The following is a 16,280-nucleotide window of genomic DNA, read 5'->3' on the forward strand; positions in this document are numbered from 1 at the left end:
AGGACGCTGACAGATACTTCCACGAGCACAATGGACACGGGAATGTCATGTGACCCAAAGAACTTTTCCAAATAAGTTTTCCAACCCCGCCGAGGTGTAAAGACGCCTGTGCTCAGCAGAGTCTAAGCTGGGTGCCTAACGCGATCCAGGAGCCAGTGCGCATATTTTTCTCTCTAGACGACATCTTCCATCGGGGGATCGTCCATCACATTGCCCCCACTCCCAAAATTACATTTGGGGGTGGGGGCAATGTGATGGACACACACACACACACACACACACACACACACACACACATATATATGTGTGTGTATGTATGTGTGTGTGTATATATATATATATATATATATATATATATATATATATATATATATATATATATATATATATATATATATATGTTATCATTCAGTGCATCGTTCATCCATTCCCTGGCATGAGCTGTGTCGTCACAGCAGCAGAGATCAGCTAAATGCAACTGGAAGCAGGTTCCTGTGAGGTGTTTAAAACATAAACTTTCTCCTAAGTGCTTTTTCTCATGACATTAGTGCCTGCTTGACTGTACCTTTTACTTTTGTTAAATAAGTTTGTATGTTGCGAGTTTTTTTGTTTTTCAAAAAGCAAACTTCCCTGGAGGGTGGTCCCGCCCACCAGCGGAAGCTGGTGCTGCTCCACCACCTGAGCTGTTCCCTCCGCTGTCACTCAGGAGCGAGGGAGGCGGGTCCTCGCAAACCGCCCAATCAGGGGCGGGGCGGGCAGGTGGGCGGGGCCGCTCCCCGCGAACCCCGGGACCTGCGGGCGGGCCGCCCCGAGGCTCACCTGCGCCGGACGGGCCGGACCCGCTGGGCGTCCGTCCCGCCGTGACCGACCCGCCGCGGAGCGGAGAGGACCGCTCAGGGGGACCCGGGGAAATGGTGAGTGTGCGGGGCTGGGGGTCCGGGACGGGGACCCAGGCCCCGGGGACCATCGGGGCAGGACCCGCTCCCCCGTGGTCAAGCCTGACGCCCGCGGACCCGCGACCGCCCGGGCGCAGCGCCGCCCTGGCTTCCCGCGGGTGGGAGGGGCGGGGGTTCGCTTGTGACCTCTGGGGTCCCGTTTTTTCCTGAGTTTTCGAGTTGTTTGGAAAGCAGCTCTCAAACCAAGATTCTGTTCCCCTGATCCCCCGAGGTGGCTCTTCCTAGGAGGGGGATGTATCTCTGCGTTTCCAAATCCCTCCTTGAATTCCTTCCCAAAGGCAGATGTCCGTCTGGGAGTCACAGTTGGACTTTTCAAAGAAGTGAGCGTGTGTGTGTGTGTGTGTATGAGTGTGTGAGTGTGTGTGTGTGAGTGTGTATGTGTGTGAGTGTGTGTATGAGTGTGTGTGTGTGTGTGAGTGAGCGTATGAGTGTGTGTGTATGAGTGTGTGTGTGTGTATGAGTGTGTGTGTGTATATATGAGTGTGTGTGTGTGTGTGTATGAGTGTGAGTGTGTGTGTGTGTGAGAGAGTGTGTGTGAGTGTGTATATGAGAGTGTATGAGTGTGTGTGTGTGTGTGTGTGTGTGTGTATGTGTGTGTGTGTAACGGTTTGGATTTGTTGTGGCGGTTTTCCATGAGGGGAAAGCCGACAGCAACCCCCTGGGAGATGTCGATGAATTCCTCCGTGGTCTCTCCCACCCCCTTTCCTGGGCCCTGCACCCTATGGGGAGCCTGGGAAGCTCCTCTTGGAGAACTTTCTCGGTTGTTCTCTCCTGGCCTTACCGCTCCTTCCCTGGGTTTGTCACTTGGAAACATGTATTAACGTAGGAATTACTTGTTTTCGATGAGAGTAAAAATGCTGGAGCTTGGAAGACAGCGTAAAATAGTTCCAGACAGGCAGGAGGGTAAAAAAACATAAAAGTACTGCAGTATTACGTTCTGTTTTTGTAGAATTCTCTCTTCCCGAGCGTGTACAGCAAGTTTCTGACGTGTGTGTTATTTTCGGGGTTTTCGTATGTAATCCCAGGGCTTAGTCGTGCAAAGCCGCATTGTTCATGTCAGATTCGGGAGAAAAGCCAGGAAGCCCGGGAGAGCTGGGGGAGAGCTGGGGGTGCGAGGCTGGTGGGGATGGGGAGCTCGGCAGGGAGGGAGGGTTGGGGTAGGGTAGCGGTGATGAGGCCCTTTCTGAGGTTGTAGTTGTGGCTTTTTAGGCTTAGACGCTTGTAGATTTTGTGGTTGTCTTGCATTCAGGTTATAGTTTGTATACACTGAGCAAGGGTGAAGACTGGGTGTTTTATCTCATGGACGAATGATTCATGAAATTGGGGGCCATTTGGGTCATAGCCTTAAACTAGACCAGGCTCTGAGTTTCTTCACTTGAGGATGGAGCCTGAGGGTGGGAGCAGTCCCGTGTTTACAAGAGGGGAGGGTGTGTGGAGCTCTGAGAGTTCAGTCCTGGGCTGCTCAGGTGTCCCCATCCCCCCCCCCCCCCCCCCCCGCACCCTTCCCCCTCCCCCCCCCCACACACACACACATACACTGACCAACTCAACAGAGGTTTTGTCTCAACTGGGGTTGTCTAAGCTCCAAATCTGGTGTTGACATGGAAAAGCTCGAATTTGTAGAAAAATTTAGAGTTTATTAGAATTTATTTGGTCTAAATACAGGATAGGCCTTGAAGCAAGATCTCAAAATGAGGCAGGCTAGTAAGCCAGGGCAAACAGAATAGGGAAACTGAGACAGATCGTTAAGCAAGCAGTTTGTAGCCATCTAGTAAATCCCATCTTCCCTAAACCAAGGACACCTAAGAGCAAATGGTTTACAGTTCTCCCCAACTGGAGGATGAATAGCTTAAATCACCCCCTTCTCAGGGAGACAGACAGCAGATGTCCAGGGACAGACAGATGAAGCTAAGGGAACACATCTCATTTTGGCGCATCAACATAAAGATGATGAATATTCTATTGATCCTTCACTCAGACCCCTTTCCCCCCAAACTCCCAGCCTTTAAAAACCAAGGACCTAGCTCGCAGCTCTCCCTCCCAGGAGCACAGGCCTGTCCGGCCTGTCCCTTCCCCCTCTCCTTCCAAACTCTAAGGGTGTCTGTCAGGCAGCTGGTCCCCTTTTCTCTGACTTCTTAGGGAGCCAAAGCAGCCCGCCCAGGCTCATTTCCCCGCCTCGTTAGTCCCTCTCCTGGTGCTTCTGTCCTAGGCCCTTCCTTGTTTCACTGTCCCCAGCTTTATTTTTTCATTTTTAAATATATTTGTTATCGTGGATAGTATTGCATATATCTTCCACCCCCCCCCCCCCCCCCAGCTTTAATAAACGTCCCCTATAAATCATCTGGACTCTTATTGTGAAATCTTTTCTGCATGGAGGCAAGAACCCACACACAGTATCAGCCGGCCCCGTGCAGACCTGTTCAAACAAAAAGACTGAGAAAAGGCTCCTGAGAGCATTTTCAGTTTGCAGTTTCTTTCTTTCTTTCTTTCTTTCTTTCTTTCTTTCTTTCTTTCTTTCTTTCTTTCTTTCTTTCTTTCTTTCTTTCTTTCTTATTATTTTTAAAATATTTTTTATTGATTTTTTACAGAGAGGAGGAGAGAGGGATAGAGAGATAGAAACGTCGATGAGAAACATCGACCAGCTGCCTCTTGCACACCCCCTACTAGGGATGTGCCCGCAACCAAGGTACATGCCCTTGACCGGAATCGAACCTGGGACCTTTCAGTCCGCAGGCCGACGCTCTATCCACTGAGCCAAACCGGTTTCTGCCAGTTTGCAGTTCTTTTAAAACGTTTGGCGTTAAAGAGGAAACACGGAAGATTCGGTGAAGGTGAAAGATGGCAAGGAAAGGGCTGGATAACAATCACCTGCTCCTTTGAGGTTTGCTAAGGCTCAGGGTCTGAGAAAGACAGATGACTTTCTCGCATTTCAAAGGTGCGTTTGGAGCAGCGGACAGGGCTTGCTAAAGGCAGCGGGTACACGAGCATTGTGGGAGGATATGTGAGGCCCGAGGCTGGATGACCCTTCCTGACCTCCTGCAGTTCGGAGTCTGCGATGGATGACCCTTCCTAACCTCCTGCAGTTCGGAGTCTGCGATCAGATCGCCCTGCGAGGTGCCTTCCCTCACTGAGCTGTGCCAGGTTTATGACGGAACCCTTTTCATTCTCACTGATGTTCAGTCTTCTTCACTTCACCGGGCCTTTTCTTTTGAATTCTAGGGAAGCAGAATTCCTGCTACCTTTGGATTCCAACATCAAGTTTCTTTTCTTTTTCTCATTGAGTATTACAGTTCTTTTCTAGTGTACCTTAGCACGTGGGCTTTTTTTTATTTTTATTTTTTTATTTTTATTGATTTTTTACAGAGAGGAAAGGAGAGAGATAGAGAACTAGAAACGTCGATGAGAGAGAAACATCGACCAGCTGCCTCTTGCACACCCCCTACTGGAGATGTGCCCGCAACCAAGGTACATGCCCCTGACCGGAATCGAACCCGGGACCTTTCAGTCCGCAGACCGACGCTCTACCACTGAGCCAAACCGGTTTCGGCAGCACGTGGGCTTTTTAATAGGTAAGTTAATAGAGAGACACTGTGTAAGGCAAGAAAGTTCTGTAATTAATGGAGTTTTGGTTCTCTTTAGGCAAGAGAACCAAAAGATGTGAGATGGGTGTCTCGGGTGCTTTTTCCTTTTTCTTTTCTTTGTGTCATCATTTATGTTTCTTTCTCTAGGGAAGTTTGACAGGTAAAGGGACCTATGGTTATGGATAGGGACAGGCCCGGAGTGGTTCTGCGTCTGAGGCTGGCCGGTGGTGTGACGGTTCTTGACTTTGTGCGGGAAAGATTTCACAACGTGAGTCCAGGTGATTTTGAGGGGATGTTTACTAAAGCTGGGGACACTGAAACGGAGGAAGGGCTTAGGGTAGCAGAAGCAGAGGAGAAAGGCCAGGCGGTGCTCTGCCGTGGCTGTGTGGAAACATTACAGGAGAGCAGCGGCCAAGGCTGCCGTAGCCTACCGGGAAGTCAGGGAAAAGAAGGCCTTGAGACGGGATCAGGGGGTAGGCGCCCCTGGTTGCAAGTCTTGTGAGGAACCTTGGAGTTGAGGGGGAAGTAAAAAGTTCACGCCAGAGAAGGGGCAGGGGCATGCTCCCGAGCAGTGGTTCTCAGCCTTTCTAATGCCGCAGCCCTTTATTTTTATTTTTATTTATTTTTTAATACATATTTACATATTTTATTGATTTTTTTTTACAGAGAGGAAGGGAGAGGGATAGAGAACTAGAAACATCGATGAGAGAGAAACATCGACCAGCTGCCTCCTGCACACCCCCAACTGGGGATGTGCCCGCAACCAAGGTACATGCCCTTGATCGGAATCGAACCCGGGACCCTTGAGTCCGCAGGCCGACGCTCTATCCACTGAGCCAAACCGGTTTCGGCAATGCCGCAGCCCTTTAATACAGTTCCTCATGTTGTGGTGACCCCCAACCATAAAATTATTTTCGTTGCTACTTCATAGCTGTCGTTTTGCTACTGTTCATGAATCGTAATTTAAATATCTGTGTTTTCTGAGGGTCGAGACCCACAGGTTGAGAACCACTAGCAGGGTCGCCTAGGACCATGGGAAAACACAGATATTTACATTATAATTCATTAGCAAAATGACAGTTATGAAGTAGCAACGAAGATAATTTTATGGCTGGGGCTCACCACAACAGGTGGAACCGTGTTAAAGGGTCGAGGCATTTGGAAGGCTGAGAACCGCTGCTCTAGAGTGAGCCCACACTGGGTCTTTGTCTTTTTAAAATCTTTTTTGCTGCAGGTGAGAATCTTAGGGGCGTGTTTCAGGAGGATATTCATCACCTTTCCATGTACATTTTTAAAAAATATATATATTTTATTGATTTTTTTACAGAGAGGAAGGGAGAGAGATAGAGAGTTAGAAACATCGATGAGAGAGAAGCATCGACCAGCTGCCTCTTGCACACCCCCCACCGGGGATGTGCCCGCAACCAACGTACATGCCCTTGATTGGAATCGAACCTGGGACCTTTCAGTCGGTAGACCGACGCTCTACCACTGAGCCAAACCGGTTTCGGCTCCATGTACATTTTTTAATATGCTGATGCATCAGAATAAGTGTACAGGGACGTTTGGAATTCTTTGGTCTGTTTTACTTTTATTTTGGGTCTGCCTGGCTTTAATGGGGTTTTGTTATTTGTTCCCCTGGCTTCATTTGTCCTTGGAGTTAGCTGGTACAGATGTCATTGATTGGCTGTTTGTCCTCTATCTCCCTGACAAATAAGCTGTGTATCCTCTGGTTAGGAACGGGAGGTAGAAACCATTTGCTTTCAAATGTTCTTGGTCTGGGGAAGATAAGGTCTTGTGATTCACATGCTGGCTCTAAGTTTTTCAAGTTGTTTGGCCCTATTTAATTTTCTTGTCTCAGTTTCCCTATTCTGCTTGCCCAGGAATTTTCCCAGCTTCTTACTATGCTGCCACGGACTGATCCTAAAGCAAATGCGTTCCTATTTTAATGGAAGTGCGGAAAAGCAATTGCATTTCTGTAGTCCTTGATATTCGGAAAACACCTCAGAACATGGAAATCTTTGGAATTTCTACAATAGTTCATTTCAGGGGAGGGGTTTAATTAGAAATCCTGAATGTATTGTAATAATATGTGCCGAGCCAGCTCAGCCAGGTTCAGTGAGCCTGAGAGGGGGCTGTGAAGGATTGAGAAAAGACAGACCAGAGGAAAAAGCTGGGTCTGGGTGGGGGTATGTGGCCTCAGGTCCCCCAGCACTGGGGCAGGGGTGGGGGGGTGGGGAGGGTTTTGGAGAGGGGCACCACCTCAGGTCCCCCAGTGCAGCCTCAAGTCCCCAGACCCAAGTCTCCAGACCTGGGCACAGCGTCAGGTGCCCCAGGGCGCGACTTCAGGTCCCCTGTCCCCATTTACATATTAGCTATTGATTATATAGGATTATATAGGATTCCAGATTCAATTTTGTTTCCAGTAAGCAGTTCGTTCAGATTGTCTGCATCATTCTGATTCTTCTTGAAGGATTGTATGTTTCGTAGAATATACCAGTTTGTTGCTATATCGTTCATAGTACACACTTTGTGTTTCTATTAGTGTTGGTTTTAACTTCTCTTCCATTTTGGATTGTATTTTGGGGGGCCTGTCTCTTTGTCTGTCTCTCTCGATCTGTCTTTACATAAATCCCACTAAGGGTTTATCAGTTTTGTTTATCTTTTCAAAGAACCAGCTCTTGGTTTCATTGATTTTTTTTTCCCCCCGATTTTTTTTTTTTTTTTTGTATTGATTTCTGCTCTGATCTTTACTATTTTCTTCCTTCCACTACAGTGGGCTTTAGTTGTTCCTTTTTGTAATTCTTTGTTGTTTAGATTGTTTATTTGAAATTTTCCTTGTTTTTGAGGGCCTTTATAACTATCAACTTGTCTTTTAGAACTACATTAGCTTTGTCTCATAGATTTTGGAATATTGTATTTCCATTTCCATTTGTCTTAATATATATTTTTAATATATTCTTAGTAGCATGTTTTTTTGCCTTCACATATTTGTGCTTTCTCTAGGTTTTTTTTTTTTCTTTCTTTCTTCTTGTAATTGATTTCTAATTTTATAATGTGTGGTCAGAAAAGATGCTTGATATTTTAGTCTTCTTAAATTTATTGAGCCTAGTTTTGTGGACTAATGTGATCTAATTTTTTGAATGTTTCATGTGCATTTGACTTGAATGTGTGTTCTGCTGTCTATAGGTGGGATATTCTGCAGTATCTATTAAATCCACCTGTATAAAATGTCATTTTGAGCCAAGTTTTTTTATTTTTTTATTTTGTGTCTGGATGATTTATCTCTTGATTTAAATGGGATATTGGAAGTCCCCTCCTATTATTATTATTATTATTATTATTATTATTATTATAGTACCTACCTACATCTTCTATTATATCTATTAATTTTTGCTTTATATTTAGGTGCTACTTCTAGAAGCCCAATGCACAAAATTGATGCAATTGGGGGGGTTGGTTGTCCCTCAGCCCAGCCTGCACCCTCTTCAATCTGGGACCCCTCGAGGGATGTCCAACTGCCAATTTAGTCCCAATCCCACATCGGACATCCCTCTCACAATCCGGGACTGCTGGCTCCCAAGTGCTCACCTGCCTGCCAGCCTGATCACCACCTAACTGCTCTCCTGCTGGCATGATTGCCCCCAATTTCCCTCCCCTGCTGGCCGGTTGTCCCCAACTGCCCTCCCCTACAGGCCTGGTTGCCCCCAACTGCCCTCCCCTGCTGGCCCAGTCACCCCTAAGTGCCCTTCCTAACTGCCCTCCCCTGTCAGCCTGGTTGCCCCCAATTGCCATCCCCTGCTGGCCCGGTTACCCCTAATGCCCTCCCTGCCAAATTGGTCACCCCTAATTACCCTCCCCTGCTGGTCTGATCATCCACAACTGCACTCCCCTGCCGGCTATCTTGTGGTGGCCATCTTTGACCACATGGGGACGGCCATCTTGTACAAGGGTGTGAGGGTCAATTTGCATATTACTTCTTTATTATATATAGGTTGTTGGTGCATAGATTTGTACAGTGTTATATGTTTGATCTTTTTATCTTTATGTAATGTCTTTTGTCTCTTGTTATGGTTTTAATTTTAAAGTCTTTTTTTTGTCTTGCTACCTTAGCTTTCTTTTCATTTTCATTTGTATGACATACCTTTTCCATCCTACATTTTAGTCTATATCTTTATGTCTGAAATTAGTCTTTGTAGGTAGCATATGAATATGTCTTGCTTTTTTACTATCCCTTTAATCACCCTAAATCTTTATTGGAGCATTTTGTTCAATTTCCATTTCAAGTAATTATTGATAGGCACATGTACTTATTGCCATTGTATTAACTGTTATTTTTTTGTTCTTGTAGTTGTTCTTTTTGTATTTCATTTTTGGCTTTTTTATTTTTGGTATTGGTAAATTTCTGTAATGTTATATTTGGATACATTTCTCTTTAAATTTTTTTTGTGTCTATTATATATTTTTTGGTTGTGGTTACCATGAGCTTCATTTATAACAACTTATGTTTAAAGTTGTCCATTTTAAGTTAATGGCTGCCTCAGTTGAATCATTCTAAAAATACTACACTTATTACACTTTCTCTACATCTTACATTGATAATGGCATGTTTTATGTTTTTGTCCATTGTTTCTTAATTATTTTATATAATCCTGATTTTACTACTATTGTCTTTAACCATCATAGTAGTTTTGCAATTAGCCGATCTACTACTTTTACTAAATGTTTATTTACTTTTACTAGTGAGGTGCTTTTTTTTCTAACTGGGAAATTTTTTTCTCTCTCCTTTAATTCTGAATGATTACCTTATTGGGTGAAGTATACTTGTTTGATTGTGTTTTTCCTTTGACCTTTTTGTTAAAATAAATATTTTTTATTGATTTCAGAGAGGAAAGGAGAGGGAGAGAGAGAGAGAAATATCAGTGAGGGGAGAGAATTATTGATTGGCTGCCTCTTGCACGCCCCCTATTGGGGATTGAGCCTGCAGCCCCGGGCATGTGCCCTTGACCAGAATTGAACTCAGGACCCTTCAGTCCACAGGCTGATGCTCTATCCACTGGGCCAAACCAGTTAGGGCTCCTTTTACCTTTTTAAATATGTCATGCTATTATTTTCTGGACTGCAAAGTTTCTCCTGAAAAATTGGCTGATATTTCATATGGGTATTTAAGCTTTATATTTAGCTGCTTTTCTCTTGCTGCCAAAAAGTAATAATTTTTCAAAACCAAAAATCTAAAAATTGCTACAGGGGAAAAACACCCCAAATATTTCACAAAACGCTCCTTGCTTTCTGAAGGTTTTACGATATAATCATTAACCAGTCTGTTACTTTAATCTTAAATGGCCAATGAAGACAAACAGTTCTGAGACTGTTCTTCCACCACCGGTTAAGACGAGGTGGCAGGTTACTGGGGATCATATTTATTTAGCCTTCTGAAACCTCAGGGCAGTCTTGGTGATTGCCAGTTCCAGTTGCCTTTTTGTCCACTGCTTTTCTGACACCCACGGCAGCTGTCTGTCTCATGTCATGTCAGTTCATTCTCCTAATACCAGGGAGCTTGCCAGGACCCTTCAGTACCTCTGCTGCTGCTGGCTCTGCCTCTGCTGCAACAGAGATTCTGACCCCCTGGTTAGTGGGGACCACAGTCATAGCCTGTCTGTGCCATAGCAAAGGGACTAACTCACACTGGACTCAAGCCTCAGGCCCTTAAATTCTATATAGCAATCATTGCCTAGGCGAGGCCTCTAATCCTGATGGCACTGCTTTGAGGCCCTCTGAAGGGAAAGTTTGATGGGTACCATGCTAGAGAGACTGCACATTCATTCCTCTGATGCTTTTATAGTGACCTAAGATATAAAACAGGTAAGGACTTGAGCAAAAGAACAAAAGGAAAAGGGCATTGAAAGTGGTTCAGAATTTGACTTACTTGGAAATTAAAAATATATGAAAAGAGCCGAAACCGGTTTGGCTCAGTGGATAGAGCGTCGGCCTGCGGACTGAAAGGTCCCAGGTTCGATTCCGGTCAAGGGCATGTACCTTGGTTGCGGGCACATCCCCAGTAGGGGGTGTGCAAGAGGCAGCTGATCGATGATTCTTTCTCATTGATGTTTCTAACTCTCTATCCCTCTCTCTTCCTCTCTGTAAAAAATCAATAAAATATATTTAAGTGTATATATATATATATATATATATATATATATATATATATGGAAAGAATTAAAAAAAAATTAAAGGTCACTCTTTGGACTTTGAGTCTCTCTGGAAATAATTTCAGATTGTTAACCATTACCTGTAACACAGTGGTATGCAACCTTTCATGCAATTCTCATGTAATTTGGTTTCAAGTTACAGTTATACCTGGGATCTCAATAAATTAAAGCAAGGTACCCCCTGACCGTAGGGGAATTGCTGAAATAATATAAAGGAGAAAAGGGTATACTTCACGTAAAAATGAAAAGTCTGCCTTGACTCAAGGTCATAGCACCCATTCTCCAAAAATATCCATGGTCATGAGGAAAGCTCTGACCCAAGAATCATTTGTTAAAATTAATTAAATTAAGACTTCACCACTTCCAAATTGGCTTTACAAAATTTGACTTTATGGTCTTTGCCACTTAGTAATGTTAGTTAATGTTCTTAATTAAAAAGGGCCTTCAAGAATTGAAAACTGTAATAAAAAAAGCTTTTAGAAAGGACGTTTCTTTGATCAGGTCATAAAATAAATGATAGGAGATGATAGAATCATATGTAACCTTCTTATAAGTGGATTATAGATTTTCAGGCTGACAACTTCACAAACTTTACTCTGTACATAAATGGATTGTTTTAGGACCCAGTGACCTTTGAGGACGTGGCTGTGAACTTCACTCTGGAGGAGTGGGCCTTACTGAAGTCTTCACAGAAGAAACTCTACAGAGATGTGATGAGGGAAACCTTCAGGAACCTGGCCTCCATAGGTAAGGACGATGAGTTCCTTCCACTTGCTCAATTAGAGCTCAAGTTTCTTTGTTTTTCAGAGCGGGAGGAAGGGGGAGAGAGAGAGAGAAACATCAATGGTTTCTCTCCTGCAGGCCCTACACTGGGGTTTGAGCCTGAAACCCAGGCATGTGTTCTAACTGGGAATCGAACCATAACCTCCTGGTTCATATACTGAGTGGCCAGATCATTATGATCTCTGAATGCATAATAATCTGGCCACTCACTATATATCCTATATAATAAAAGGCTAATATGCAAATTGTCCCCTCAATCAGGAATTTGACCAACAGGCAGGCTGCCTAACTGCCCATATCCCCTCCCCCCCTGGCCAGCCTAGCTGGACCCTACCCATGCATGAATTCATGCACCAGGCTATGAAGAAGGTGGGGGGGGGGGGTTTAGATTATTATGCGTTCAGAGATTATTATACATTCAGAGATCATAATAATCTGGCCACTCAGTGTAGGTTGATGTTTAACCACTGAGACACAACAGCCAGGCACAAGTGTTTTTTACCCATCAGCATTTTCTAAGATGTGTCATTTGGGACGGGATGACATTGACAAATAGTTACAGCTTATCATAGGAATAGAATGTATTAATTTTTAAATAATTTCTAATACTTTGGAGTTATTTTTCTGGGTCTGCTTCTTTAGGTAACAAATGGGAAGATCATGACATCAAAGATCAGTACAAAAACCCGAAGAGAAAACAAAGGTGAGTCACACAAGAGAATGCAGTGTCTCATGTAAAAAAAACATTGAAATTTTAAAAAGAAGCAACCAAAGCAACAGCTTTTAGGAGATGTTCACCAAATTGCTTTCTTTTTCTTTTTTTCTCCCCGCCCCCCCCCGCCCCCCCCCGTGCTTTCTTATATATGATATAAATGATCAGTGTTTGCAAAATACTAGTGGATTAGGAAACAGCATTATTAAATCCTGTATATGAATATCACTTTTTCATTAATAGCAAGGGTAAACTTGTCTTGCAGAGCCTTCAGTATATTAAACTTTAAACAACTTGGGCAAAACATAAAACCTACACTTTCAGTATAAATCATACTAATATTCTTCAAATATTTTACTGATCAATACAGAGTCTCTAATACAGTGGCTTTCAACCTTCCTAATGCCACGACCCTTTAATACAGTTCGTCATGTTGTGGTGACCCCAACCATAAAATCATTTTCATTGGTACTTAATAACTGTAATTTTGCTACTATTATGAATCATAATGCAAATATCTGTTTTCTGCTGGTCTTAGGCGACCCTTGTGAAAGGATCGTTCGACCCCCAAAGGGGTCGTGACCCACAGATTGAGAACCGCTGCTCTAATAAAAATTCATTCATGATGTGCTTCTTGTTTTTTACAGAAGTCCTATGTTGGAGAGAATCTGTGAAGGGAAAATGGTTAGTCCATGTGGGGAAAACATCAGCCTTGTTCCTGATTTCAGTCTGAGGAAGAAACCTCTCCCGGGAGGAACACCGTGTGAATGCGGAATGTTTGACAAATCCTTCACGGATCATTCATCCCAGAGTGGTCACACCAGCTGTCACACTGGACAAAACCTCTCTGGGTATCAGGGATGTGGAGCGAAGCCATATAAATGTAACGTATGTGGGAAAGCCTTTAGTTATCTCCAGTGCTTTGAAAATCATGAAAGAACTCACTATGGAGAGAAACCCTATAAGTGTAAGGAATGTGGGAAAACCTTTATGTGGCTCAAAATCCTTCAAAAACACATGACCAAACATAGTGCAGACGCTCCTTATCATGGTAAGGTGTGTACGAAACCCTTTAGTTCCTCAGCTTCCCTGCAAGCAGGTGAGAGGACCCACTCTGGAGAAAAGGCCTATCAATGTGAAAAATGTAGTAAAACATTCAGGCATCCCAGCCAACTTCACGTACATGGAAGGACTCACAGTGCAGAGAAACCGTATGAGTGTAGGATATGTGGGAAGACCTTCAAATATTTCAAATCCTTAGAACCACACAAAATGACTCACACAGCAGAAAAACCCTATGCGTGTAAGGAATGTGGAAGAGCATTCAGACATTCCAGCTCCTTAGAAATACACCAAAGGTTTCACACTGGAGAGAAGTCCTATGAGTGTAAACACTGTGGGAAAGCTTTCAGTTATCACAGCTCCCTTAAAGGACACATGAAAATGCACACGGGAAATACTCCTTATCAGTGTAAGGAGTGTGGGAAGATATTCACTCTCGTCAGGTCCTATCGAAATCACGAGAGGTACCACACTGGAGCGAAGACCTACCAATGTGAAAAATGTAGCAAGGCGTTCATGTACCCTAGTTGTCTTCGAAGACACGAGAGAACTCACACTGAAGAGAAACCATATGAATGTAGGATATGTGGAAAGTCCTTCAAATATTTCAGGTCCTTAGAACCACACAAAATGACTCACACAGGAGAAAAACCCTACGAATGTAAGGAATGTGGAAGAGCATTCAGATACTATAGCTCCTTAGAAATGCACAAGAAGTTCCACACTGGAGAGAAGTCCTACGAATGTCAACACTGTGGGAAAGCCTATAGCTATCCCAGCTCCCTCAAGGGACACATGAAAATGCACACTGGAAACACACCGTACCAATGTAAGGAATGTGGGAAGGCATTCACTTGCCTTAGTTTGTTACAAAGACATGAAAGAACTCACACTGGAGAGAAACCTTATGAATGTAAGCAATGTGGTAAAACCTATAAAGATCACAATAACTTACAAACACACGAAAGAAATCATACCGGAGAGAAACCCTTTAAATGTAAGGAATGTAGAAAAGCCTTCAATTGTAACAAAAATCTTCAGTTACACGTGAAAAGGCACAATGGAAACAAACCATATAAATGTGAAGAATGTGGGAAAGCCTTTGTTGATGGCTCATCTTTACGAAGGCATAAGAGGATTCACGAATAAAACCTGGTGAATGTAGCCCTAGCTGATTTGGCTCAGTAGATAGGGTGTCAGCCTGTGGACTGAAGGGTCCCAGGTTAAATTCTGGCCAAGGGCATATGCCTGGGTTGCCAGCTTGGTCCCCAGTAGGGGATGTGTAGAAGGCAGCCAATCAATTATTCTCTTTCATCATTGACATTTCTATTTCTTTTCTCTCCCTCTCTGAAATCAATTAAAAAAAAATATGTGTATGTATAAGTGTGTATGTGTGTGAATATATATATATATATATATATATATATATATATATATATATGTGTGTGTGTGTGTGTGTGTGTGTGTCAATTATATATATATGTCAATTATATATATATAAAATCCTAGTGAATGTAAATAGTGTGGGAAAGACCAGTTATTTCTCTTATTTCTGGAGGCATTAGATGACTCATTGGATAAAACCATGAAGGCAAAGAGTGTGAGAAAGGTTTCATTGGTCTCTCTATATTTTTTAAATATATTTTTATTTATTTCAGAGGGGAAGGGAGAGAGAGACAGAAACATCAATGATGAGAGAGAATCATTGATCGGCTGCCTCCTGCATGTCCCACATTGGGGGTCCAGCCTGCAATCCGGGCATATGCCCTGACTGGGAATCAACCTATGATCTCCTGGATCACAGGTTGATGCTCAAACACAGTTACTCTGGCTGGGATGGACCCACATCTTTATATTTGAAAACTCTCACTGACAGGAAAAGAAATGTAAATAACCTGATAAGGCTTGATGTAAATTAATTTATGTATAATGTTCTGGAAAATGTTCAAGGTTAAAGAGTTGTTTTGAAAATTGTAAATATTTTTGTTTACCAAGTTTAAGTGTGTTTTTAGGATGTGGATTTTTAATATTGTTGATCCTTGAACAACTCAAGGATTAAGGACACCAACTGCCCACATACTCCAAAATCCTTGTAGAACTTAAGCCATTCTTCATATGGTTTCCCAACCACACATTGAAATGGCAGTTCATCTTTTAAAAAAAGTGTTTGTATTGCTGCTTAAAAGTGGATACTTGCAGTTCAAACCTATATTGTTCAAGGGTGAACTGTAATTTCTTTTAGAAATGAATGTTACAATGAGGTAATTCTGGGACATGACTTTCTACAATATTACATATTAATAACGCGATTTTTTTTATTAAGTCAGTAATATTATCTATTAACTTTTTGAAGCCCGTTAGATCCAAATTGTGTGAATTCCTGTGTATTTCTAAAATGGAAATAGTTTCTTATTTAAATTATGTTTTATTGTTCAGATGGCATTTAAAAATTACAATTCAATATTTTTTTTATTTTGGTATTTGGATTTTTAAAAAATATGTATTTTATTGACTTTTTACAGAGAGGAAGGGAGAGGGATAGAAAGTTAGAAACATCGATCAGCTGCCTCCTGCATACCCCCTATTGAGGGTGTGCCCACAACCAAGGTACATGTCCTTGACCAGAATTGAACCTGGGGCCCTTCAGTCCCCTGGCTCCCTATCCACTGAGCCAAACCGGTTAGGGCGGTATTTGGATTTTTTACTGGCCTTGTGAAATTTGATGGATATAATAATATATATAATAATATATATATATTTCCTAATGTATACTACACACACACACACACACACACACACTAGGAATATCCATCAAATTTATATATATATATATATTTTAATATATATATTATCCCTTTATTACTGACAATGCTTTTTTTGACCAGTGGGAGAGGGGGCACACACAGAGGTGATGGGTATAAGAGCTTTTTCCTCATTTTCCTTAGCAATGAACAGTGGGAATAAATATTTATGTGTG

The 16,280-nt window shown here is 42.8% G+C and overlaps 1 long non-coding RNA gene across 1 annotated transcript; it reads left to right on the plus strand.

The window, feature by feature from the left end:
* Positions 1 to 785: 785 nt before the first annotated feature.
* Positions 786 to 14,693, plus strand: LOC311623704. The gene is made up of 4 exons (XR_014795191.1): positions 786 to 914; positions 11,367 to 11,493; positions 12,172 to 12,232; positions 12,889 to 14,693. It is a non-coding gene; the product is annotated as an uncharacterized lncRNA (long non-coding RNA).
* Positions 14,694 to 16,280: the final 1,587 nt, after the last annotated feature.

This window comes from Pipistrellus hanaki (genome assembly GCF_964339955.1).
Source record: "Pipistrellus hanaki genome assembly, chromosome: 5".
Classification (NCBI taxonomy): Eukaryota; Metazoa; Chordata; class Mammalia; order Chiroptera; family Vespertilionidae; genus Pipistrellus; species Pipistrellus hanaki.